General features: G+C 47.9%; 4 pseudogenes; all 4 read right to left on the bottom strand.

Moving 5' to 3' along the window:
* On the bottom strand, positions 1-153 carry LOC137328984 (U2 spliceosomal RNA; annotated as a pseudogene).
* A 1,556-nt stretch (positions 154-1,709) lies between these two features.
* On the bottom strand, positions 1,710-1,881 carry LOC137328904 (U2 spliceosomal RNA; annotated as a pseudogene).
* Positions 1,882-3,438: 1,557 nt separating this feature from the next.
* LOC137328614 (U2 spliceosomal RNA) lies at positions 3,439-3,609 on the bottom strand (annotated as a pseudogene).
* Positions 3,610-5,167: 1,558 nt separating this feature from the next.
* On the bottom strand, positions 5,168-5,393 carry LOC137328539 (U2 spliceosomal RNA; annotated as a pseudogene).
* Between the last annotated feature and the right edge of the window lie 607 nt (positions 5,394-6,000).

Raw genomic sequence — 6,000 nt, 5'->3', positions numbered from 1 at the left:
TAGAGACACTGCAATACTGGGTCGATGCGTGGAGTGGACGGAGCAAGCCCTATTCCATCTCCCTGTTCCAAAAATCAATTTAATATATGGTCCCCAGATAGGGGACGTATCAGATATTAAACTGATAAGAACAGATTTTTTTTTTTTTTTTTTTTTTTTTTTTTTTTTTTTTTTTTTCTGACACTCTGGGGTGCCTTATTGCCTTACAGATTCATTCCAGATTCCTTGCAGTGACATTACATCAAGCCAAAGCTCTACAAGCCAAAGCTCTACACTCTGCCCGAGGGGATTTCTCCCTGACTGCATCCCCCCGGCATACAATGGCAGGAAGGCTCCAAATGGTTGCCTTCCCCCACTTGACCACTTGATCTTAGCCAAAAGGCCGAGAAGCGATACCGCGCTCGATGCGAATTGATCTTGGGTCCTGTTTGCCCTCCTTCTTTTTTCTCTGCTGACTGTGTTTAAAGCAGTCTCGCAGCACTGCCGTTCTGGGCACATTTTTGCCACCGTTTCTAATTGCAACAGTGGATCAGTTGAAAGAAGTTGCCGTTTTCTCCTTTCTTGCTCGGACTGCGTGACAGATTGGTAACTTTGCCAGTAGGCCACCAATCAGATGGGAGAGGGTTGGGTCTCAACGGACCTACGTCACTCATTCTCCGTCACTAACGAACTGCCGTGGAAGGAAACCTCTTTAAGGTAAACTAGGGACGTGACGTGACGTGTCTCACAGTGAGTGAGTGAGTGAGTGAGTGAGATTGCAACAGACAATCGAGAAAGAGGTGAGGTGCTGACAATCAGCAGCTCGTGTTTAAACATTCCTTCCACAGCAGGCAAGACCAATCAAAAGAAAATACTGCAGATGCTGGCTGTGGCTCGGCTGCCTGCCTGGCTGGCTGGCTGGAGATGGGAAATAAAAAGACAAGACGTGTTAATGGCTGGGTTAACTGTCGCAAGCAACAAGGCGTTAATGTTTCAGGAGTGCCGATTGCAATTGAAAGCTGTCTCTCAAGCTGCTCCTCCCCCGAAAGAAACGAGGCGTTAATGTTTCGGAAGTGCCGATTGAAAGCTGTCTCTCAAGCTGCTCCCTCACTGGGCCCTGTCCGTTGTCATGTTAATGGCTGGGTTAACTGTCGCAAGCAACAAGGCGTTAATGTTTCAGGAGTGCCGATTGAAAGCTGTCTCTCAAGCTGCTCCCTCACTGGGCCCTGTCCGTTGTCATGTTAATGGCTGGGTTAACTGTCGCAAGCAACAAGGCGTTAATGTTTCAGGAGTGCCGATTGAAAGCTGTCTCTCAAGCTGCTCCCTGACTGGGCCCTGTCCGTTGTCATGTTAATGGCTGGGTTAACTGTCGCAAGCAACAAGGCGTTAATGTTTCAGGAGTGCCGATTGCAATTGAAAGCTGTCTCTCAAGCTGCTCCTCCCCCGAAAGAAACGAGGAGTTAATGTTTCGGAAACGCCTATTGCAATTGAAAGCTGTCTCTCAAGCTGGACGTCCAGTTATTTTGCAGTTTCAATTATATCGCTGGCTGCGTGCGTGCGTGCGTGCGTGCGTGCGAGCGGCACTCAGCCCAGGAGAAGAAAAAGATACCACTGAGCTGAGAAAGTCAGTGCAATATATATGCTTTATTCTCACTAATAATACATACACACACACACATGTACAGAGACGCTGGGAACGAGCTGTTTTTCTTTTTGAATATCTCCCCACAGGGAGGTGCACCGTTCCCAGAGACACTGCAATACTGGGTCGATGCGTGGAGTGGACGGAGCAAGCGCCCTATTCCATCTCCCTGTTCCAAAAATCAATTTAATATATGGTCCCCAGATAGGGGACGTATCAGATATTAAACTGATAAGAACAGATTTTTTTTTTTTTTTTTTTTTTTTTTTTTTTTTTTTTTTTTTCTGACACTCTGGGGTGCCTTATTGCCTTACAGATTCATTCCAGATTCCTTGCAGTGACATTACATCAAGCCAAAGCTCTACAAGCCAAAGCTCTACACTCTGCCCGAGGGGATTTCTCCCTGACTGCATCCCCCCGGCATACAATGGCAGGAAGGCTCCAAATGGTTGCCTTCCCCCACTTGACCACTTGATCTTAGCCAAAAGGCCGAGAAGCGATACCGCGCTCGATGCGAATTGATCTTGGGTCCTGTTTGCCCTCCTTCTTTTTTCTCTGCCTGACTGTGTTTAAAGCAGTCTCGCAGCACTGCCGTTCTGGGCACATTTTTGCCACCGTTTCTAATTGCAACAGTGGATCAGTTGAAAGAAGTTGCCGTTTTCCTCCTTTCTTGCTCGGACTGCGTGACAGATTGGTAACTTTGCCAGTAGGCCACCAATCAGATGGGAGAGGGTTGGGTCTCAACGGACCTACGTCACTCATTCTCCGTCACTAACGAACTGCCGTGGAAGGAAACCTCTTTAAGGTAAACTAGGGACGTGACGTGACGTGTCTCACAGTGAGTGAGTGAGTGAGTGAGTGAGATTGCAACAGACAATCGAGAAAGAGGTGAGGTGCTGACAATCAGCAGCTCGTGTTTAAACATTCCTTCCACAGCAGGCAAGACCAATCAAAAGAAAATACTGCAGATGCTGGCTGTGGCTCGGCTGCCTGCCTGGCTGGCTGGCTGGAGATGGGAAATAAAAAGACAAGACGTGTTAATGGCTGGGTTAACTGTCGCAAGCAACAAGGCGTTAATGTTTCAGGAGTGCCGATTGCAATTGAAAGCTGTCTCTCAAGCTGCTCCTCCCCCGAAAGAAACGAGGCGTTAATGTTTCGGAAGTGCCGATTGAAAGCTGTCTCTCAAGCTGCTCCCTCACTGGGCCCTGTCCGTTGTCATGTTAATGGCTGGGTTAACTGTCGCAAGCAACAAGGCGTTAATGTTTCAGGAGTGCCGATTGAAAGCTGTCTCTCAAGCTGCTCCCTCACTGGGCCCTGTCCGTTGTCATGTTAATGGCTGGGTTAACTGTCGCAAGCAACAAGGCGTTAATGTTTCAGGAGTGCCGATTGAAAGCTGTCTCTCAAGCTGCTCCCTGACTGGGCCCTGTCCGTTGTCATGTTAATGGCTGGGTTAACTGTCGCAAGCAACAAGGCGTTAATGTTTCAGGAGTGCCGATTGCAATTGAAAGCTGTCTCTCAAGCTGCTCCTCCCCCGAAAGAAACGAGGAGTTAATGTTTCGGAAACGCCTATTGCAATTGAAAGCTGTCTCTCAAGCTGGACGTCCAGTTATTTTGCAGTTTCAATTATATCGCTGGCTGCGTGCGTGCGTGCGTGCGTGCGTGCGAGCGGCACTCAGCCCAGGAGAAGAAAAAGATACCACTGAGCTGAGAAAGTCAGTGCAATATATATGCTTTATTCTCACTAATAATACATACACACACACACATGTACAGAGACGCTGGAACGAGCTGTTTTTCTTTTTGAATATCTCCCCACAGGGAGGTGCACCGTTCCCAGAGACACTGCAATACTGGGTCGATGCGTGGAGTGGACGGAGCAAGCCCCTATTCCATCTCCCTGTTCCAAAAATCAATTTAATATATGGTCCCCAGATAGGGGACGTATCAGATATTAAACTGATAAGAACAGATTTTTTTTTTTTTTTTTTTTTTTTTTTTTTTTTTTTTTTTTTTCTGACACTCTGGGGTGCCTTATTGCCTTACAGATTCATTCCAGATTCCTTGCAGTGACATTACATCAAGCCAAAGCTCTACAAGCCAAAGCTCTACACTCTGCCCGAGGGGATTTCTCCCTGACTGCATCCCCCCGGCATACAATGGCAGGAAGGCTCCAAATGGTTGCCTTCCCCCACTTGACCACTTGATCTTAGCCAAAAGGCCGAGAAGCGATACCGCGCTCGATGCGAATTGATCTTGGGTCCTGTTTGCCCTCCTTCTTTTTTCTCTGCCTGACTGTGTTTAAAGCAGTCTCGCAGCACTGCCGTTCTGGGCACATTTTTGCCACCGTTTCTAATTGCAACAGTGGATCAGTTGAAAGAAGTTGCCGTTTTCTCCTTTCTTGCTCGGACTGCGTGACAGATTGGTAACTTTGCCAGTAGGCCACCAATCAGATGGGAGAGGGTTGGGTCTCAACGGACCTACGTCACTCATTCTCCGTCACTAACGAACTGCCGTGGAAGGAAACCTCTTTAAGGTAAACTAGGGACGTGACGTGACGTGTCTCACAGTGAGTGAGTGAGTGAGTGAGTGAGATTGCAACAGACAATCGAGAAAGAGGTGAGGTGCTGACAATCAGCAGCTCGTGTTTAAACATTCCTTCCACAGCAGGCAAGACCAATCAAAAGAAAATACTGCAGATGCTGGCTGTGGCTCGGCTGCCTGCCTGGCTGGCTGGCTGGAGATGGGAAATAAAAAGACAAGACGTGTTAATGGCTGGGTTAACTGTCGCAAGCAACAAGGCGTTAATGTTTCAGGAGTGCCGATTGCAATTGAAAGCTGTCTCTCAAGCTGCTCCTCCCCCGAAAGAAACGAGGCGTTAATGTTTCGGAAGTGCCGATTGAAAGCTGTCTCTCAAGCTGCTCCCTCACTGGGCCCTGTCCGTTGTCATGTTAATGGCTGGGTTAACTGTCGCAAGCAACAAGGCGTTAATGTTTCAGGAGTGCCGATTGAAAGCTGTCTCTCAAGCTGCTCCCTCACTGGGCCCTGTCCGTTGTCATGTTAATGGCTGGGTTAACTGTCGCAAGCAACAAGGCGTTAATGTTTCAGGAGTGCCGATTGAAAGCTGTCTCTCAAGCTGCTCCCTGACTGGGCCCTGTCCGTTGTCATGTTAATGGCTGGGTTAACTGTCGCAAGCAACAAGGCGTTAATGTTTCAGGAGTGCCGATTGCAATTGAAAGCTGTCTCTCAAGCTGCTCCTCCCCCGAAAGAAACGAGGAGTTAATGTTTCGGAAACGCCTATTGCAATTGAAAGCTGTCTCTCAAGCTGGACGTCCAGTTATTTTGCAGTTTCAATTATATCGCTGGCTGCGTGCGTGCGTGCGTGCGTGCGTGCGAGCGGCACTCAGCCCAGGAGAAGAAAAAGATACCACTGAGCTGAGAAAGTCAGTGCAATATATATGCTTTATTCTCACTAATAATACATACACACACACACATGTACAGAGACGCTGGGAACGAGCTGTTTTTCTTTTTGAATATCTCCCCACAGGGAGGTGCACCGTTCCCAGAGACACTGCAATACTGGGTCGATGCGTGGAGTGGACGGAGCAAGCCCCTATTCCATCTCCCTGTTCCAAAAATCAATTTAATATATGGTCCCCAGATAGGGGACGTATCAGATATTAAACTGATAAGAACAGATTTTTTTTTTTTTTTTTTTTTTTTTTTTTTTTTTTTTTTCTGACACTCTGGGGTGCCTTATTGCCTTACAGATTCATTCCAGATTCCTTGCAGTGACATTACATCAAGCCAAAGCTCTACAAGCCAAAGCTCTACACTCTGCCCGAGGGGATTTCTCCCTGACTGCATCCCCCCGGCATACAATGGCAGGAAGGCTCCAAATGGTTGCCTTCCCCCACTTGACCACTTGATCTTAGCCAAAAGGCCGAGAAGCGATACCGCGCTCGATGCGAATTGATCTTGGGTCCTGTTTGCCCTCCTTCTTTTTTCTCTGCCTGACTGTGTTTAAAGCAGTCTCGCAGCACTGCCGTTCTGGGCACATTTTTGCCACCGTTTCTAATTGCAACAGTGGATCAGTTGAAAGAAGTTGCCGTTTTCTCCTTTCTTGCTCGGACTGCGTGACAGATTGGTAACTTTGCCAGTAGGCCACCAATCAGATGGGAGAGGGTTGGGTCTCAACGGACCTACGTCACTCATTCTCCGTCACTAACGAACTGCCGTGGAAGGAAACCTCTTTAAGGTAAACTAGGGACGTGACGTGACGTGTCTCACAGTGAGTGAGTGAGTGAGTGAGTGAGATTGCAACAGACAATCGAGAAAGAGGTGAGGTGCTGACAATCAGCAGCTCGTGTTTAAACATT

Source organism: Heptranchias perlo, chromosome 12, assembly GCF_035084215.1.
Source record: "Heptranchias perlo isolate sHepPer1 chromosome 12, sHepPer1.hap1, whole genome shotgun sequence".
In the NCBI taxonomy this organism is placed as follows: domain Eukaryota; kingdom Metazoa; phylum Chordata; class Chondrichthyes; order Hexanchiformes; family Hexanchidae; genus Heptranchias; species Heptranchias perlo.
The sequence above is the reverse complement of the archived record's forward strand: the minus strand, read 5'-3'. Positions and strand labels throughout refer to the sequence as shown.